Source organism: Nothobranchius furzeri, chromosome 1 (assembly GCF_043380555.1).
Source record: "Nothobranchius furzeri strain GRZ-AD chromosome 1, NfurGRZ-RIMD1, whole genome shotgun sequence".
Lineage (NCBI taxonomy): Eukaryota > Metazoa > Chordata > Actinopteri > Cyprinodontiformes > Nothobranchiidae > Nothobranchius > Nothobranchius furzeri.
Window position 1 is genome coordinate 69,208,446 of NC_091741.1, and position 17,897 is coordinate 69,226,342.

At 40.5% G+C, this 17,897-nt stretch overlaps 1 protein-coding gene and 1 long non-coding RNA gene across 3 annotated transcripts in view; one reads left to right on the forward strand and one right to left on the reverse strand.

The window, feature by feature from the left end:
- Nucleotides 1-17,897, forward strand: part of glra1 (glycine receptor, alpha 1) — a 209,743-nt gene that overhangs the window by 159,747 nt on the left and 32,099 nt on the right. The gene's annotated exons all lie outside the window — the stretch shown is intronic.
- On the reverse strand, nucleotides 13,830-17,543 carry LOC139069534 (uncharacterized). The gene is made up of 2 exons (XR_011520250.1): nucleotides 16,529-17,543; nucleotides 13,830-14,440 (listed from the first exon to the last, which is right to left on the reverse strand). It is a non-coding gene; the product is annotated as an uncharacterized lncRNA (long non-coding RNA).

The following is a 17,897-nucleotide window of genomic DNA, read 5'->3' on the forward strand; positions in this document are numbered from 1 at the left end:
TATTACCAAGACAACCTCAGAAAACACGTCTTCTTGAGATACCAGATGCTCTGATCTGGGGTAAAGAAATATCTATATGTCATGAGTTTAACTTAACTTTAATTTGTCCTTGTCTCTGGGTGCAGGTGACGATTGCCTTGTCATATCAAACATTACTGATTACCATATATTTAAATCAATGTATTAATTCATTTCATTTCAACCAAGAAGCTAAGAATGGCACCAGGGACCGCGGGGTAGCCCACCCACATGGCTGACCAGCTTCAGTGCAAGGCTGTAGTCATGCTGGTCAAACACGGAGATCTTCAGCGCCTTGGGCTTCCTGACAGGGTTGCGGAAGGCGCTTTATAAATAAAGCGTTGATTGATTGATTGATTGATTAATATGGACTGGGACTGTTAAATTACAAGCAGGGCCAGAATGCTGCAATTGTGAGCCCTGGCCTTTTAGATCAGCTCATTCTCCATGGTTGGAGATCTGCAGGACATTAGCTACATGCTAACCCGAAGCTAAAAATGTTTTTCTGGGCGGTTTTAGCAAGAAAAACTTGGTAGAATGACTCCAACGTACAAGTACCTCTGGCCTGCTTAGTAGTAACAAAATTATAACTAGGTAAGCTGACCGAGGATATCAGGCTTTGTTGGTCCACCGCGGTCAAAAATCCATTAGTCCGCCGTTGTCAGTGCAGTGGGACTTGGCTCACGGTTTTGTGTTGCACTCCCAACCGGAGAAATGAGAATGGCAGACTCGCAGATCTTTCACCGCGGTGAACCAGCAAAGCACGATCCTCGATCAGCTACCCAAGAGCCACCCCAACACGTTTTATTTCAACCAATTTCAAACCATCGTAGACCAAACAGTGTTATGGTAAACACATAGAATTTTCCCCCATTCAACCAGCAAACTATTAGCAGTTGAACAACTCAAAAATAAAGCAGCATCAACTAAAAAAGCTGCCGTGTTTCTGTGATCTCCCTCAGAAATCCACAAATGACCATGACTGCTGCATGGCATCAGAGCTGGTCTGCACGCCGGCTGCCCCGGGAAATGGGAACAGCCAGCCGCCTGCCGTTAAATGACACAGCATTTCCCCCCATTCAAAAAGCAAAATGAAGTACAGAAATATAAATTTTTATACTGATAAAAAGAAGAAGAAACTGCTTGGATGATCTGTTAGAGCAGTTAATAACCACAGCTTGCCTTCTTTGTCTGAGGCCTTCTCCCGGAGCTAGTTCTGAAGTCACTTGGCTCTGAAGCTCATTAATTATTCAGAATTTTAAGCATTTAATACACTTAAACAGAAGAATTACGAAAATTCCCCCCCCCCCCCCCACACACACACACACACACACCCAGAGTTGTCAGGGATGTAAACTAGATATATTAAACCTAAAATGTTTTTTGAACCAGGCTGTAAACATGTTTATTTCAGCTGTGAAATTGGCGTTTTCAACATGGGAGTCAATGAGGATTTGCTAACTTAAGGTGCCAGCCCCTAGCGGATGAGAGTGGAACTGCAATTTTAGCCACTTCTACTTGGCTTCAAAAAATGTAGACCATAATGGCCCCTTAGTGACAACTGATGTGTGGAACTTTGTGTGCAGCATCACATCCCCCTCCTTTATCATAGTCTGTTTAGACATTAGTGTAAAAACAATAACTCTCAAAACCACCTTAATATTTTATTAACTGTCTAACTGCTCTAGAAGATTACATCAAATTCACTGATGTGAAATTAAAGACCTGGAGAGACGTTGCTTCATGACAAATCTCCAAACCTCTTCAGACATATTTAGCTGAAACAACAAAGTGCATCATTAGTTTACACCAGGATAATTATCTGTTGCATATCTTGAAATAATTTTAACTATGTGGCATTTGTTCAGTCAGTTGTGTATTGAATAAGAGGTAAAGCTGTCAGGCCTGCAGGGAACATCAATTCACTGTCTGATTGTGAGGCTGGCTGCTTGTGTGGGTGCAGGGCAGAAAAAATGCAAACACCCACAAGAAATGCAGCAATGTTCCTGTAATAATGAAGAAAACCCCTGTAGTTTTGCATTTGTGTGTTTGCGTGAGGAGGAAGGAGGTTGTGGTTCTGTGAACATGCATGTTTGTGAATGCTGTTGTGTAATTAAGTGTTGAAGGGCATGTGTTTGTGCCTGCTCTGACTCCAGCTGCCTGATCGAATCTGACATGTTGTGTGTGAGTGGTAGCATGTCAGACCTGTGGGATCATGTTTTCCTGTATTTATGAGGACACTGTGTCCTCACAAGCCCCGAAAGTGACTCTCATGTGAGGACATTTCAGATCCCACATCGGGAATTTCTTATTTAGGGACAACTTTGTACTATAGCTGAATTTAACAATATTACAACTGCACTAAACTGACAGCACACATTTAGACCAGCTCTTATGGGAATTGGATTTGTTGCATTTTTGTTTCGTGCTTTGAGGCATCTTTTGTTGTAAATTGATAATGTAAAAATAAACTCAACTCAAATGAACTGAGAAAGCAAAGATTTAAGATGGTTTGTTTAATTTGACAACTAGTCATTTTAAAGCTGTGGTCCGTAACGTGGCGTCATCGAGAAAGGAGGAGATTTTGAAATTTGAATAGCTATAGCTCCCACCCCTGCTCCCTCTCAACTTCTAGAAGGAGCTGAAAGCCACGCCTCATACCGCACATGCGCAGAGGAGGCGGAGTCAACAGAGATAGCTTAAACAATAGGGAGCCTAAGTCTCCTCCCTTTCCAGTCGGCTCAAGGGTCCTGGAAGAACGAATAAATGAATGCAAGTCAATAGAGCTAAAAACGCTATTTTCTAATTCCGCTTGTTTTATGACTGCTGGAGATAGGCTTAGCCTCCAGCACCCGGCTATCGAGAAAATGGATAGATGAATTGAATTGAACTGAATTCAGCACAATAAACAACTGATTTCAGTTGACTTATGTATCCGAATTGTTGTAGGTAGAAGCAAAGCTTAAAGATTAGAGACCCATAATTGTCACAAACACTGGTGTGGTGCGGTGAAAACGGTCTTCTGCATGTGATCCATCCCCGTGGGGAGCAGTGAGCTGCAGAAACAGCCGTGCTCGGGAACTATTTGGTGGTTTAAACCCCCAATCCAACCCTTTAATTCTGAGTGTCTGGTCAGGGTGCCTCCTGGACGCCTCCGTGGTGAGGTTTTCCAGGTAGTCCAACCAGGAGGAGGCCTATAGGGAGACCCAGGACATGTTGGAGGGACTATGTCTCTCACCTGGCTAGGGAACGCCTTGGGATTCTCCCGGAAGAGCTGGCCCAAGTGGCTGGGGAGGGGTAAGTCTGGGCCTCTCGACTTAGGCTACTGGCCCCACGACCCGACTCTGGATAAGCGGATGAAAATTGATGGATGGATGGATGGAACTTAAATTTTCCGCACACCACAAGAAACACTAGTGCAACCCACAGTCTAAGGGCCGTGATATACTTCCTGTTTGATTACATGAATGCGCGTTTAAAATTGCTGCCATGGGTTACTTGCGTTGATTCGAAGCATCTTTTGTGCGCATCCCGCAAAATTAATGCGACTCATCCGAACATTACAATATACGAGTAACCTGTAGGTGAAGTTGACAAAATGAGCGAGACACACTCACCATAGTGACTAGTGATGGGAATTACGGCTCTTTTTAGAGAGCCGGTTCTTTTGGCTCAGCTCACAAAAAAGAGCCGGCTCTTTCGGCTCCCAAGTGGCTCCTCAGATTTTCTGTTGCGTAGAGTACATTTATAACCAAAATAATGCAACACTATATGTAAAATGATTGACTAATGTTAAAAAATGCTATATATCAAATATTTATCATTTCTATGGATTTAATAACTGAACACTTTAAGAAATCTCCACTTTCCGACTGCTGGCGCTCATTTTCTCACCATCTTCGTCGCACTCTCCTCTCTCTCGCTCGCCTTTTACCTCCTCCTCATTCCCTTTCGTCTCCCTCCACCCGCATGTGCTCTGCTGTGTGTCTGAGTCTGATCCTTCCCTCTTCCCCGCCCCTACTGCTCTGTGTGTGGACAGTCTGGACACGCAGTTACACATGTTGACCAATCACCTGTAGCTTTCACCAAAGCAAGAGGGGAGGGGGGGGGGGGAGGGACGGCTCCCAATGACGAGCCGGCTCCCATCGTTCACTTCAAAGAGCCGGCTCTTAGAGCCGGTTTGTTCGCGACTGACACACCACTAATGGTGACTCCGTCTCTGATTTAGAGGTCTATCACACCATCTTCAACACAGCTGCTGTCTCTTTTTCTGTCGTGAACTTAAGAGTAAGCAATTACTGATCTCTTCTATTGATGCCATATTTGTTTTAGTTGTACCCACAAGCCCGGCTCTCTGTCCGGTCTGAGTAGTCTAGTGTGTCCCCTAGTGGAACACTCCAGTACTGCATGCAGTGCTGTGCTGTGCAGCAGCAAGTATGTGAAGAAAGACTTAGCCAGGACTTCCGGGTTGCCTGCGGAGCAAGATGGCAGCATAGAATGTAGCTCCTGAGACTAGATAATACTCCCCCACAAAACTACGAAAATATTGAGAACACGAATTCCCGACTGACAAATAATGAGTGAGGGAAGAGGACAGAGAAGTTTAAGGAAAAAAAAAAACAATGGCTAAAACCAAAGAAGAACAAGAGTCTGAAGATGATGCGGCAAGCAAGGAAAATGAGGATTGCACTCAGGCCCTCACGGTACTCGAAGGATTAGCAGATATTACAAGAGAGATACAAGACCTAAAGAAGAAGATGAGACAGGACCTTTCCCTGTTCAGAGACGAATTTAAAGAAGAGGTGAGACGAGAGTTCGCCGGCTTTGAAGAGGAAACTAATCGTGAACTGACACAAAACATGGAGGAAATACAAGAACAGCGGAAGGATATCGCTGAGGTGCAGACGCGAGTGGCAGAATTAGAGGAGTGGAATGTTGAGGCGAGGGACACCATCCAAACTCTGTGGAAACAACAAGCAAAACTACAAGAAAAATTGACTGAGGTGGAAGGACATGCAAGACATTGTAACTTGAGGATTTACAGTGTGGCAGAACAAGACAATGAGTCTGTGATGGAACTAATGGAGGGACTCCTCCACCAAGAGCTCGCATTACCGGCAGAAAATGAGCTACATATCCAATGTGCATATAGAAGTCTCGGAAAAAACCACCACCAGGTACATCTCCGAAGTCCATTGTGGTCAATTTTCTCAAATATGAGACCAAAGAGAGCATTCTCTCTAAAGCTTGGAAGAAGAAAATAGTAATTAAGGGAAGACAAATATTTTTCAACCACCACTACCCCAGTGAAGTGTTAAAAAAATGTAAATCCTACTCAGAAATTTAAAAGATTCTGAAAGATAAAAAGATACGCTTTCAGACGCCACTGAGCAGGATAAGGATCCACTGGTCGGACGGACCCAAAACCTACAACAACGCAGAAGATGCAGCGAGGGACATGCGGTAAAGAGGGCTGGAAACCGGTGAGCAACCCGTCAACAAACCCTCACTCGCAGACCATTGGGGAGGCCCTCCTGTTTAGGAAACATAACCCCCCACTCCTACCAACAAGGAGACAGGACCCACAGAGAGTGAGGTCAATTTTTGTTGGGGAGTTCAACCTATGTGTTCGTTCATGTTTTGTTGAAGAGAAAATACTGATTATCAGCAGTGCGGTGAGGGAACAGGCATTACTTCAAGGGGTGTAACCAATGCAACATAATGATATAATGGTGGTGTCTCTGAATGTTAACGGCTTAAATAATTATTAAAAAGGGAATAAAATTCTATCCAAGCTTAAGAAGGAGAAAACACAGGTGGTTTTTCTCCAAGAAACCCACCTTCTACAAGAAGAACATGTTAAGTTTAGAAAGTTGGGATTCAGGAACTCATTCTACAGTTTCCTTTGGTATTTCAAAGATGGTATTCAAAGATGGCTTTGTTCAGGTTCACACCTTCACTTTGTTTATACTTATGATTTTATTTTCTACGTTTATCACTGCTATTGTTTTTCTGGTGTTTTTATTGGTCAGAGGTATTTGCGCTGATCTTTATCATGTTGTACAGCGCTTTGTGATTTATATCTGTGAAAGGCGCTATATAAATAAACTTTTACTTACTTACTTACTTTGGGCGTTACCACAAGAGGGGTGTGATGATACTGATTTCCAACACAATGAATTTTGAATTGACTAAGGAAATCAATGACAAAAAAGGAAGATATATCTTGATAAAAGGGAAGTTAGAAAACCAATTGGTGACATTCCTCAATGTGTATACTCCTCCTGAAAGTGGGAAAACATTTTATGATAAAGTTTTTGACCTCATAAATTCAGAAACGGAGGGGACATTAGTGTGTGGAGGAGATTTTAATGTATTTTTGAATTATGGGTTGGATACTACAAGCATGAAGAGGAACAAAAAACAAATCAACAGGTACATGAACACAATTATGCCAGAAATGGATATATGGGATGTATGGCGAGAACTTCATCCAATTGACAGGGATTATACCCATCACTCTGCCCCACACAACATGTATTCCAGAACTGATTACCGTATTTTATAATGAGTAAAGTAGATATACACAAAGTAAAGGAATGCAGAATAGGTGTGGCCGATGTGTCAGCTCAATTTATTTAAAAATCCATTTAAACTATAGGAGAAAAAACAAAATACGGAAAATCAACGATAAACATATTGTATGATACAAAACTAATTAAAGAAATAAAAGGGGAAATAATTAGGTATCAAGAGGAAAATGATAATGGGGAGGTCGATCCGACAATCTTGTGGAATGCCCTAAAGGCAGTGATTAGAGGGAAATTGATTTCCCACATAGCATTTTTGAATAAATTCAGACTAGAATCATACCAGCGGCAAATAGAAAAACTAAAAGAACTCGAACAACAACATAAGCAGTTAAAAGATCCAGAAATAATGAGCCAGATTAAAGAAGTAAGGGAAAAAACAGATGGCATATTGTTGAATGACGTCGAGAAGAGCTAGGTTTACAAAACAGACCTATTATGAAGGAGGACCTAGAGCTACTAAAGCCATGGCTAGACGTATTACAAAACAACAAACAATGACTAATATACATAAAATAAGAGACCCTGCGACTGACAAAATCCTATATGAACCAGAAGAAATTGAAAGAGTATTCGAAAAATACTTCAATAATTTATATTCACAACCAAATTATGTAGGTGAGGAATATTTGAGGGGAATTCTCAGCAATTTAGATTTACCAACAATAGGCTCAAAACAAAATGCAACATTAAACGCAGAGATTACAACGAAAGAGATTACAGAAGCAATTGGGCGGACAAAATCAGGAAAGTCACCAAGAGCTGATGGATTGGGAGCCTCCTTCTACAAAACATTTGAGGACGAATTAACCCCAATGCTCCAGAACTCACTCAATTGTAGTCTAAAATCAGGCAAAATCCCTCCCTCTAGGAAGGAAGCCATAGTCTTGATTATTCCAAAGGAAGGCAAAGACAAAGAATACTGCAGTAATTACAGACCCATCTCACTGCTAAATGTGGATTATAAACTGTATACTTCAATTATAGACAAAAGAATATAAACATTTATTCAAGATTTGATTGATGAAGACCAAACTGACTTTATTAAAGATAGACAAACACAAGATAACATAAGAAGTTTACATGTTATAGAAAATACCAAAAAAGGGGGTGGATAGTGCAATTCTAGTAAGCATAGATGCTGAAAAAGCTTTTGATAGTGTGAATTGGGTATTTCTCTACAAGGTTCTGGAAAAATTTGGATTTAATGAGAAATTGGTGAATTGTATCAGGTCGTTGTACCAAGAACCTAAGGCAAGGATTAGAATAAATGGTAGTTTGACAAAAAGCTTTACACTAGAAAGGGGGACACGACAGGGGTGTAGTCTCTCTCCGAGTTTATTCGCATTATTTATTTAACCACTAGCCCAAATGATTAGACAAGAGGAAGAGATTAAAGGGGTAGAAATAGGAAGGAGGGAACATAAGATAGGACTATTCGCAGACGACATAATACTTTTTTTAAAACAACCCAATGAAAGTTTCCCTAAACTCATTAGGCTACTGGAAACTTACAGAAAATATTCAGGCTACTAAATAAATGTCTCAAAAACGCAGGTCTTGTCAATAAATTACTCCCCGCCTCAAGTGATGGAAACATTTAAACTTAATTGGAAGGCCAAATTGATAAGGTACTTGGGAGTAAATGTTACAAAAAGAATAGACAAACTATATGATGCAAACTATACTAAAATACGTCAAGAAATCCGTTGAGATTTGGAGAAATGGCCTGACATCTTTTTAGACTTCAGCTCAAGGACAGAAATAATCAAGATAAATATACTACCGAGACTTTTATACCTGTTTCAGGCTCTGCCAGTGAAAATCCCACCAAAGATGGATATCGAGGTTCATATGGGGAGGAAAGAAACCTAGGATTAGGTACAAAACTCTGCCGCTTCCAAAAGACAAGGGAGGACTGGCCCTGCCAAGCCTCGAAGAATATTACAATGCTGCTTAAATTAGACCCTTGATACATTGGTGTAATGTTGAATATACCTCAAGATGGAAGAGTATAGAAATGGAAAAGACGAACACCGAAGTACAAAATTTGATAGCATATAAAGATCTACTGGGAAAGATAGGGAATCAACTGAATGTCATAACCAAAAATACAATTGAGACATGGAACACGGTTGTTGATGGATATAAACTAGAGAAAGAAACAAGGAAATTGAGTTTGCATCAGATGACAGGTTTAAGCCTGGGATGAATGATAAAGGGTTCATACAATGGTAAAAAAAAAAAAAAAAGGATTACAGCAATATGCAAGTTAAGTAATAGATTTGGACTGGACTATAGTAGGATTACTATGTGAAAAAGATTTTAAAAAAAACTGGGACTAATAATGCGATTCTGGAGTTATTCCAGAGAGCATATGAGGGGAAAAAATTTAGAGTAATTTCAGCCCTGTATAAAAGTTTGATGACATGTAGAAAGTCCTCTTCCCTCTATATCAAAGAAAAATGGGAACAGGAATTAAAAGAACAAGTAACAGAGGAGGAGTGGCTCAATATCTGTAAAACACAGTGTCACGTTCTGCCCCTGCCTTCCTGACTGTGTCTCTCTCCTGCCCTGATTAGCCCTTATTGTTTTCACATGTCCCTTGTTTACCTGCCCATGTGTTCCTGATTTCCCTGTGTATTTATACCTCCCTCCTTGTGCCAGACTTTGTCAGATCATTGTTTGTGTTGTTTGTCGTGTTGTTCTCGTTCCTGCCGTATCCTGTCATTAAACCCATTTTTACTTTATCCGAGCCTGCATTTTTACCTCCTGAGCTGCCCCTCCACACATGGTCCATCATCTCTTCACCTGCAATCATGACACACAGTGCACCTCCAGTAGCTCCAGGAGCTGGAGAGAATCCAACTGGAAAAACTTGGTCAGATTCTTTAGAACCCCAAAGATCATGAAAGGGGTGATGTCCACGCAGCAGCCATGGAGAGCCTGTGGGCACGTGAATGTGGACCATACGCATATATTTTGGTCCTGCCAAAAATTGGAGGGGTACTGGGAGAGGTTATGGAGGAACATACAAAAAATAATAGGATATGGGATACCAAAAACATGTAAGATACCGTACTTGGGAAATTTAACACGAGATATAATACAAAAAGAAACACCAAATGACAGAGGTTTAACTTAAAAGAAAACACAAAACAGTTTAGGTCTGTGGCTGATAACTTAGAGCACCTTGATTTCTATTTTAAGGGTGAACAACCTAAACACCTTTGATTATAGATAAACAGGAAAAATACTAGGGTTTTTTATAAAAGTGAGATCCTGGAATCTTCCAGAATGACCCTTGAGAAGTTTTACGAGCACCCGGCCTTGGGGGGAGAGTCAGTTATTGGCAGGTTGAGGTAAGACAGACCAAGTCCTGATAATGTCCGGCTTAACAAGTCACTTGGTAAAATTTGCGTTCCTGGGAGAAAAATGTAGGAGTTAACCAGAATGCTCAACTGCGGACCAGTTTCAGATTCCCCTTTTTATTTTCTTCTGCTAAATGTGAAAGAACCCTGTGTGTGAAAATGTTGTTAATCTTTTCCATGTAAGTCCATACAAAGTTAACCTGAGGATATAAAATGTGGATTTCCGCTACAAATGTATGAATGAAGTGACCTTACACTGTAAATGCTGAAAGAAAACTTGAATAAAAGATAAGTAATAAAAAAAAGAAGAAAGACGTAGCCTGCTGCCTGCGCCAGCACGAGGTCAAACAGCAAGTATATCATGGCCCTAAGAGTGATACCAGGCTTTTCAACTTTTATTTCCTTATTGTAACAAAAAATATATTTTCTTTATAAAGTATCTTAAAACGAACTATATTAGAACATTATTTAATATTTTTTGGACAACTGGTGGTGGTCGGAGGGACTGGTGGTGCCAGTGCTCGGCAACCTCGCCTCTGTCAGTGAGCTCCAGGGCAGCTGTGGCTACAATGCAGCTCATCACCATCAGTGTGTGAATGTGTGTGTGTGAATGGATGAATGATTCACTATATTGTAAAGCGCTTTGGAGTCCTCTGACTCTGAAAGGCGCTATACCAGTGCGGGTCATTTTATCGTTTATCATTACAACTACTCCGGATTTTTACACCATTAACAAACACAGTGATTCTGTTGGTCTTAGGGTTTTTAAATAATGAAGTACCTCTCAGGTGAAGTATCAGGTCATTTTGAAAAGTGTCTGGACATGATGAGGCAGAAGTTGTTTTAGTTATTTTTGCTGTATACATGATTTTTGTTGTAATGTAGGTGTCTAAGTCACTAAACTTCAGAACGTTTAAAACTAGTCCTATGTTGGGAAATCAAATTAAATTATGAATTCAGCCATCTAATACGGCCTTCAAAGGATGCAACCCCTACTTTTATACACAGCCATGGTGAAAATACCTCCTCCGCCCCATTCTCCCTTGGGCCAATACGGAGACGTTGATGCATGCTTTTAGCACCAGTGGGATAGACTACTGCAATGCCCTGCTTTGTGGTCTTCCAAAAAAGAGCATCTCAGGCTTACAACTTCTACAAAATTCGGCAGCACATGTCCTGATGAAGACCAGGAGGCGGGAGCACATGACACCAGTTTTAGAATCATTGCATTGGCTCCCCGTATGTTTCAGGATCCATTTTAAGGTTCTTCTAATGGTTTTTAAGTGTCTTAACGGTCTTGGGCCTTCTTATCTCTCAGAACTGTTTTTACAATATGAACCCTCGCGGCCTCTGCGCTCCTCTGGCAGGCGTCTCCTGGTCATCCCTAAAGTCAGGACACACACTCACGGCGAGGCGTCCTTCCAGTGTTATGGCCCTCACCTCTGGAACGAGCTGCCAGAGGACCTCAGGGTCGCAGAGAACGTTCATGTTTTTAAGTCCAGACTCAAGACCCACCTTTTTAGGTTAGCTTTTATCTAAATATTTTCTACAGTTTTATTCCTCGTTTTACATGATTATATTTTATTACTTGCTTTGCATGTTCTATATGATTATATTTTAGCACCTTCTTATTATTTAATATTATTATTTTACTGTCTATATGATTTTATTTATTACTTATTTTCTAACTTTTGTCATTTATATTAGCTCTTTTATTATATTTTCACTCATTTTAATCCAGTGTTTCCTCTGTAGGGGCCCTCTGCCCCGGGAGCGGTGGTCGACTGTAGCTTCCTGGGTGCTCTATAGGTGGGGGTCTATGCTCCCCCTCCACTGAGCGCCCTGACTTAGTGTGGAAGACCTGATGCTGCCGGGGCAGACGGCTCCTCTGATGGCGTTTCCTTGCCTTACCTTACTTGGCTCATCTGGACTCAGCCAAATATAATTTTTACTTGTGTGTGTGTGTGTGTGTGTGTGTGTGTGTGTGTGTGTGCGTGCGTGTGCTTGCATATGTCTGCTAGTGTTTTTAATCTGTTATGAGAATCTGGGGTTATTTTGTAAAGCACTTTGAGTAGCACTTTGTTTGAAAAGCGCTTTATAAATAAATCTGATTGATTGATTGATGTGTTCCATATTGATTTTAAGATCTTATTTCACCTTGGTGATTTTAAATGACATCACGGACGTACTGACCTGTTTGTCTCCAGCAGAGCCACAGACAGCTGCGCTGGTCACAGTTTGAGACACAAGGAGATCAGACCTTCTACAATAAAATACCTTCATGTCTCATTTAGAACACACTCACCCTTTGTGTAAAAGCTTTTGGCACAGCTTCCTGTTTATTGTTGCAGTGACCAGAACGAAACTTTTCTGGTTTTGTTTGTTTTGGTTTCTTTTCTTGTAAAGCAATTTGTGACTTCAAGAAAAGCCTTATACTAATATTTAGTTATCACTTTTATACTGATGGCTGTTTAGTCCTGATCTTTCATTAAAAAAATCCCAAGAGAGTGGGCAGAGTTGGAAATTTATGATTTAAAAAACTGGATTAATCCCTAATCTCATTGTAGCCATCCACAATGCGCTGAGGCCTGACGACAGGTGAAGGGGTAGATTAGCAGTCTGCCTGCTGCTGCAATTTCAGGGGAATTGGACCCAAACCCCACAGTCTGTTTTTCTGTTTCTGCTGACCTAACAGCAGGAGGAGGGAGACCGCAGGCACGGGGCTGACCAACATCTGGTACTTTTTTCCTATGTGGCACATTTATTTCTGCTCATTTGATGAAAGCAAAAGGTGATTTCAGGCTCTGTTACAGAACAGTGAAGGGCTTCACTGTTCAGCTGAGGTCAACTCGTTTCAGGTTTCACAGCTGGTAGTGAGGAAATCCTCCATTAATTTCTCAAACATGCATCACTAAAACGGTGAATCCAGGTTGCAGCATTTTTACGTAACGTGATTGTTTTTGACTGATGTGTGTCAAGGTGAATTTAGGTTAATCCGTGAAGCAAATACGAAAAAAAAAGTACTCTGGAGTCTCTCAAGTTATTTAGAATGTAGAATGAAAGCATCTTACACTCTTAAAAATAAAGGTTCCAGTTAGAACCAAAGACGGTTCTTCACAGTGATGCCATAGGGGAACCTTCTTCGGTTCTCCAAGAAACCTTTTGCCTATTGGTTCCTCAAAGAACCATTTATAAATGGGTTCTTTGAAGAACTTTTATTTGGTTCTCTGTGGAACCTCACATATAGAACCTTTTAGGGTTCCACAAATAACCATTTATCAAAAGGTTCTATGAAGAACTAATTTAATTGGGTGCTTCAGAGAACCAAAAAAAGTTCTTTAAAGAACATCATTAGATTCTCTGTGGAACCTTAAAATCAGAACCTTTTAGGGTTCCTTTAGTAACCATTTATCAAGGGGTTCTCTGAAGAACTAATTCATTTGGGTGCTTCAGAAAAAGTTTTTTTGGGTGTTTTAATCAGAAATCATCAATTTAAGTGCAGTAATTAAACCAAAAAGAAAATTTTGGGACCCAATTACATTAAATCAGTTTCATTCCTGTCAAATCTGTTTTCATTTACACCCAGACAAAACTTTGTTTTAGAGGTTATAAAGGGATGTTTTTTGTTTCTACATTTCTTGAAAAATTATTTCCACAAAATTAAACACAACAAAAACTGATCTTATAACATGTCCTTCAAAGCAAACAATGATGCCATTAAAAAAGGTAAAACTAATTGTTTTTCATAAAAATGTATAAAATTGACATTCTCAAAGAAAGTCCCTACCCACATCTGTACCAAAAATCTTGGGCAGGTGAAAGTCAAAAAAAGAACTCACATACTGCAAGGTTCCAATATGCAGCCAATTTATTTGCTTCAGGAAAGTAGTTGTCACTTCTCAAGCAAGAAGCTCTGTCACGCAAGTTTACAGGCGCCATCTTAAATGTCTTGTGATGTAAGTCACTTGATGGGTCATGCACTGCGAAACAAACAGTGTAAACAAGCAGACATAATATAATCCTATGCAAGGCAAAAAGGTATTATAAAGTGCTGAATTTTTTTTTATAATGCTGGAAAAATAGTGACGGTAAAGAGCAACTCGAGTTGAACACATTTGCAAAATCACACCGACAGAACAAATGGAAAACCATAACAGACAGTGCCAGGCTTGCTTTTTACAGTGAATTATAAAACCTTTGCACAGCAATTGGAACAGAACCCTTCATTTCGAAAACAAAAGTTTCCAGAAAGGAAACAGTCTTTCTCAAGTTTTTGGGATACTGAACTTGGAAGATGTGGTAAAGAGAAAAAGTAACAGCCAGGGCAAGGGAGATGTCCACACTGCCATCATCAAGGAGTATCTCTTCATTATCCATCTTCACAGTGATGGCCTCACTCTGCAGTGGGTTTTCGTCCCTGCAGTCTGTCAGGACAACAGTTGGTGTTGGAAACACTGGATCCTGTAAAATGCAATCATAGAAAAGCCCTTAAGACTCCCTTTGTCAGACAAAATGACCAATTAAGCAAAGTTGAAAATATTTTAACCTGGCAGCAGCCAGATCTCTATGTGTAACCCCGCCCCGTGTTGAGTCTACACAGAGATCTGGAATGGTTGCAGCAGAATCTGTTTGAAAGAGGGAGGGCTCTCTGGTAGAGAATATTTTGAATTGATTGGAGGGCGCGCAAAGTAATGCCCAGCTGGCACTGGCTGGCTGCTGCCAGGATAGGGCATCCATGGTGAAGTGTGAAATCCATGGTGTAGCATAGCTAGCGAAGGTTCATAGTAGAGGGCTGCATCGGGATTGGGTCCCGCGGAACCCAAAACAAATCTTGCGAGGGCGGGCGGTGTGAATTTTGCTGCGGGCGGGAACGGTCGGCTAAAAGAAACAGTGCGGGATCGGGATGAGTATGATGGAGTCGGCAATTGAGGTTGAAAAGAAGCTGAAACAAGGTCTTTATGACACAAAAACCAAAGCAAGGCAAGTCAGACAATTGGAGGAGTTTCTCCGATTGTGTTAATATTTCTCATTCAGGTCTCTCTTAGAAAAGCGACCTTGATCACTGCCTGATTAGAGTTGAATAGAATGTGAAACGGCCATGATTTCATTAACCCTTTAAGCACCACACAGTAGCTCCTTTATTTTTTTTAAAGAATTTTATAGTTTAAGTAGCGAGGAGTTATTTGAAATCACATGCGCCGAGGCGTCACGGTGATCCTGGTGACGCCTCGGTGTTAAAGGGTTAAAAACTAAATGAAAACAAAGTGCGTCAATCCTGACCGTTTGTTAAAGGGGGGAGTCAAGGGGTGCGCGCAGTCTCTTTAGTCTTTATCCGCAAGAGCGCCAGGGGTGGGGGGTATTGGAGATGTAGCGTGAGAGCATGTGTACAAGGTCAGATGCATGTGTCTCATGCTCATTGTGTTAGAGCTGGCAGCCCTGGTGAAAGCAGGATGGTATTTAGTAATTTCTCATCATGTTTGTACATTTCACTATAATTGTGACTAATCTGCTGCAGCTAAACCTTGATTAGAAAACTAAAAATCACAAATTCAACAGAAATCTTAATTTGTGCTAGAAACATAAACACAACTTAATATTTTCCTGAAATAGTTTAGTTCTAGTAAAATAAAGATATTTAAATAATATATTTAAGTCAGGTTTTGTCTGTTCTTTACTGAAAGTAGTTCATGAGCAAATAGCATAAAATGGCCAGGGCCGCACTTAAAATTACGGCTGCAGCTATCGAATATTTTTGTAATCGAGTACTCTATCAAATCTTTTATCGATTAATCGAGTACTCTAATAAATTACCCTTTTGCGTTTTTAAACCATTATATCAAATAGCATGTTATAATTAAGAAAGACCTCTTAAAATGAGCAAGCAATTGCCAGTTATTCTTCAAGATTTATTCAAAATTAGTTTTCAAAACTTCAGCATTTCAAACAAATGCGAGCGGCTGCGGCCCAAACAGCACCAGAACCGCTCACGGCGCATGCGCAAACATGGCTCGCCAGCTGTTTCCCTATTAACACACGTCCGTTTTAATTTCTACACTTTTTTATCTCACACTAACAAGGATTGTCGAGAAAGCATGTTTGCCGTGGTTATGTCAAATTACACTGATCACACATTTATTTACTTTCTTTCGTTTTCCTCCGCCACTCATAAATACCCGTGTCCTCCTGCAGCAATCCTGAGGGACAACGGACGTCAATAACAACACAGTAAAAGTCCGACGTGTTGTAAAAACTGCTATTTTTAGCACATTCTAAGACCGACGTGTTGCTACCAGATGTACGGTGTGAGCTGAAACTGAGCGCTACAAACGAAAAAGTCGCACAGTGTCTACAGAATATATAGAAATAAAGGCTAAAATGCATTATCTTGTAGAGGCTCCGAGTCCGCTTGCAGAAGTGACATTTACATGTGGATGTTTCCTGGTCAGGTTGCAGCATGGAGGATGTGGTGTTGTGGTAGGCTAAATCCATTTTACAGTATTTACACTGGAGTACGTTTTCCGCCTTACGACGTGAAAAATGGTCCCACACCTTTGACATTTTGTGTCTTTTTCGCACTCCACCGGGGTCCACGTTTTCCACCATGGCTTAAGAGAAAGTTAAGTTGCTTTTGCTACTCGCGTGTGCATTCAGTGCAGTGTGTATGTGCGTCACTTATTTCGGTCCGGGTGAAACATGACCCCGGGCGATTGCAAAGCCATGAATTAATTAAATATGAATTAAACGAAGCCTCGAGGCAGAGAATTTGACTTGAGGATTTTTTGACCTCGAATTATTCGAGGTACTCAAGGAATCGTTTCAGTATTTGAGTAACCTAAACAAAAACCTGCACCAGGTTCTGGGGATGTGAATAACTGGCTCACCAGCCCAAGACAAATTCTATTTAAGGTCAGTGACACCCCAGAAAATAATCATAGCGACAAGATGGAGCCATGAAAATTTGAGGTGGCACACCACTTTGGTCCTTGTGGTGATTCTGGGATCGTTTACCTCATGCTCCTTTATTCTTTTTAATTAAACAAGAATTTGTGTCCAAAACATTTACCTCCAATCGAGAGACACAAACATTTAAAAAGAGGCATTTCGAACCGTATTTTATTATTGTTTAAATTTGATTGTTTCAGCATTTTGAAAATTCACAAAAACTGTTGATGTTTATTATGTTTTTTGAAAATGATGAGCCTCAGTGAAATTTATTTAAATTATAATTACTCAGGGTGATACATTTATTTGATTAAAGAAGAAAAATGTTTGGTTTGTTGAACATGATTTATGAAAGGGGGCTCTTCACTGGGAGGGTAACTGGTGGCCAGTCCTTTTCCAGGGGTGGCCACAACCACCTCTTGAGGACACCACTGCTTAAGGGTCCCTTGCACCATCTCTGCTTATAACTTCCTTTAAACACTTGTATGTATAAAAATAGTGATATTGATTGTTGATTTTCCATTTTGAAAAGCCTACAGAACCTATTCTTAGAAATAACACTTAGGAATACTCAAACTCTCCCATTTGGTGACGGGCTCACTTAGCTTTTTAAATCACAAACAGCTGCAGACAAGGAGCACTTGTGCCCTCAAGGTTAAGCATTGCAAAACTAAGATTTCTTAAAACAAAGTTTAAAAAAGTATCAAACCAGTATAATATATTTGCATTTGAAGAATTTACTCCAGGGGTTTGCATAATTTGGTCAAAATGGACCAATTATTCAAAACATTTAAAAATTCATCCCCTGTTCTTTTCACTTCATTTTAAGTGCATTTAAAAAAGAAGACTAGAGTATTAAAGTTAGGAGCACCCTCAGTAAGATCTCCCCCAACAGTCCTGACCGCTGTGCTGTGAAGTAAGTCTAATGGTGCAACCCAGCCGACACAGTGAGATGGACAGTCCTTTAGCATCTCAC